We start from the raw sequence: 3,504 nt of genomic DNA, 5'->3' as shown, positions 1-3,504 counted from the left end.
ACTCATGTCAAATGTTTGGCAGGCCAACTCCTTACATATGCAGGGCCCTCCCTGCACCTAGACTTCTAGGCCCCAGAACTGAGTCAATACATTTGTTGTGTCTGTGGTTCTTTGTTACAGCAGCACTAGGAAACATACAGAGGGTGTGCCCCCTCACCCCCGCACCCTCTGCCCCGTGCCCTCCTGCTTCCCATTGCTCTGGTTGGTTTCTAGGAAAAGATGGAAGGAACTTTGCATCTAAGTTGTTGCCAAGTTCACTGGGCACTATTCTCTACTTGTACAAAAGAACTCAGTCACTAGAATTGCCTACGTGGTGATCCCCCAAAAAGAATGGGTTCCTATTCCATATGCTAACCACAAATGATTCAGAATGAAAGGAGTATCTTCATACATGGAGATGAATGAACTTTCCCACAGTGTAAGTGTGACTACAATATGTCAGGCCTTCGAGTTATTGATTGTGTCCTTGCTAAGTACTCACAGTTACAAATGCTCTCTGGAAGTAGTTACACACCAAGTTCTGGTAAAAGTCCATTAAGCCCTCCAAGCCCCGTATGAGAACACAGCCTTACTATGTGAGAAAAATTGGGAGTTCTACTGTCAGGGCTGTGGAAACCTCAATGAGGTCACTATCTCCTTGCCCTGGCCTATGTAGTTCAGCTGGTTGGAGCACTGTTTCCTACAGCAACGGGGAGCACATCCCTGTGTTGTGGGTTTGATCCCTTGTCAGGGCCCATGTGGGAGGCAATCATTCGATATTATTCTCTCTCTCTCTCTCTCTCTCTCTCTCTCTCTCTCTCTCTCTCTCTCTTTCAAATCAGTAAAAATAAAATTTTTAAATTAAAAAATATTCTTCTTTCCTTCCATTCCATCCTGAACTCATTCCAATCATCCTTTATCCTCACCATTCCATTAAAATCATACTACTCAAACTCACCAATGAATTCCAGATTGTCAAGTCCAGTGGTCAATTCAGTCATCTTGACTCCCTTTTGTGAACCTTGGCTTCTGAGACACCCTCCTTCCTCCCCTTCCTTTCTTTCCTTCTCTGCTGCTGTCCCTCTCTTTCCTTCCTCCCTTCCTTTTCTCTTTCTCTCTTACCTAACAGGCTTCCTCCTCTTAGTCTTCTTTGTTGCATCATTCTATTTTCCTTATTTCTAGGCAGAGGAGCACTCTATGATTCAGTCTGCTGACCATTTCTCTTTATCCACCATCACTCTCTCTGTAATCTCACCTGGTCCCACTGCTTTAAATACTATTTAGACAGTGATTTCTCCCACAGTTATATCTCTGGCATTGACACTGTCCCTGAATTCCAGGTAAGTATATCCAAAGGATGACTTGATATCTCCACTTGGTCTACTAGTTTTCCAAAACTCAACACACCCAGTATAAAACTTTTTATTTCCACTCCCACCAGAAAATGTTCTCACCCCTCTCTCCTGTCTTCATTTGTCTCAGTAAAAGACAACTCCATTTGTTTGTTTCTTACGTCAAAAACTTTAGAAATACCCTTGACTTCTTTCTCTCATATTCACCTCTTGTTCCTCAACAAATGACGTTGGCTCGATCTTAAAAATATACTCAAAATCTTACTGCTTCTTCACAGCTATTTAATAATTTAATTTAAACCACTATAATTTCTTACCTACACTAATGCAAAATCATTCTAATGGGTCTGCCTACTTCCACAATTGCTCCCTAACAGCCTATTCTTCGGATAGCGACCAGATGAAATGTAAAATGATGCTACTTCTTGGCTTATACCCTTCCAAGTTTCCTGTCACACCATGAGTAAAAGCTAATTGTTACCATTTTCTATAAAGCCCTACGTAATCATGCCCCCAAATGCCTTCCTAAATCCATTTCTGACCCTTCTCTTCCCTCATCCTGCCAGCCTTTGCTGCTACACTTACCCTTTAGGGCATTTGCACTTGACTATTCCCTCTACTAGAATGGTCTTCTTAATATCAACATGGCTGACTCCCTCACTGTCTTTAGATCTGTCTAAACCGCACATTACAAAGGCCTTCCCTGATCAACTTAATAGAAAAATACCCTGCCCAGCGGGTCTCACCCCAGTGGGCACGGGCGGAGATGGCCGGCCAGGACAGGTTTATTTGTATATACCCTGCTTATTTAAATAACAAGAAGACCATTGTGGAGGGCAGGCGAATCCCCATAAGTAAGGCTGTTGAAAATCCTACAGCTACAGAGATTCAAGATGTGTGCTCAGCATTTGGACTTAATGCATTTCTTGAGAAAAACAAAATGTACTCCAGAGAATGGAATCCTGATGCTCAGTACAGGGGCAGAGTCCGGGTTCAACTCAAACAGGAAGACGGCAGCCTCTGTCTTGTACAATTCCCATCACATAAGTCAGTAATGTTGTATGCAGCGGAAATGATTCCTAAACTAAAAACAAGGACACAAAAAACAGGAGGCAGTGACCAAACTCTTCAGCAAAGAGAGGGAGGTAAAAAAGGGAAAGGAAAGAAGAAGTGACCTGGCAAGACAATCAAGTCTGACATTCTACTTTAAGAGACGTGGATGGAGGTTTCTGATTTGTATTTGAGAGAAACTGAAGCTTTTTGTTTGTATCATTTAACTGAACTATGAACATTTGTGCCTCCCAGCTTTAGCATGAGAGTTGACAATGAAATAAATTTACATCAAAAGTTTGCATCTGCCGAAACCGGTTTGGCTCAGTGGATAGAGCGTCGGCCTGCAGACTGAAAGGTCCCAGGTTCGATTCCGGTCAAGGGTATGTACCTGGGTTGCGGGCACATCCCCAGTGGGAGATGTGCAGGAGGCAGCTGATTGATGTTTCTCTCTCATCGATGTTTATAACTCTCTATCTCTCTCCCTTCCTCTCTGTAAAAAAATCAATAAAATATATTTTTAAAAAAAAGTTTGCATCTAACTCTTACGCAGTATAAAAGAAATTTTTTTTTGCCTTTCAATGCAGTTTTTGTGGAAGAAAGAAGCTTATTTTTAAATGGACAATGGCCTCTACCATAAGTTACTTGAAATTCTGTATCTGTGCTCTATGTAAACATATTCAGATAAATGAGTTTAATAAGATTTGAAACACATATTGTTCACCTTTTAAGCTAATGAAATAAAATTCAAAACTGACTGTGTAGCTTTTGCTTATGAACTAATCAATGCCAGAGGAAGAGATCATTTAAAAGAATAAAATGGGAAGCCTGACTGGTGTGGCTCAGTGGTTGAGTGTCAACCTCTGAACCAGGAGGCCACAGTTTGATTCCTGGTCAGAACACATACCTGGATTGCGGGCTTGATCCCCAGTGTGGGTCATGCAGGAGGCAGTCAATCAATTATTCTTTCTCATCAATGATGTTTCTATCTCCCTCTCCCTCCTTCTCTAAAATCAATAAAAATACATTTTAGGAATAAAAAAAAAGAATAAAATGGGTAGTGGATGTTTAGTATGACCCTGAAAGTAGAAGAAAGTAGTTAAATCCTCTTGCAGGTCTATGA

At 41.4% G+C, this 3,504-nt stretch overlaps 1 pseudogene across 1 annotated transcript; it reads left to right on the top strand.

Moving 5' to 3' along the window:
• Nucleotides 1-2,097: 2,097 nt before the first annotated feature.
• On the top strand, nt 2,098-2,688 carry LOC102430697 (annotated as a pseudogene). Its single transcript, XR_001345870.2, has one exon. The product of XR_001345870.2 is annotated as a signal recognition particle 19 kDa protein pseudogene (transcript).
• Nucleotides 2,689-3,504: the final 816 nt, after the last annotated feature.

The sequence above is a fragment of the Myotis lucifugus genome, unplaced genomic scaffold (assembly GCF_000147115.1).
Source record: "Myotis lucifugus unplaced genomic scaffold, Myoluc2.0 scaffold_644, whole genome shotgun sequence".
NCBI lineage: Eukaryota > Metazoa > Chordata > Mammalia > Chiroptera > Vespertilionidae > Myotis > Myotis lucifugus.
This window is presented reverse-complemented; position numbering and strand designations above follow the sequence as displayed.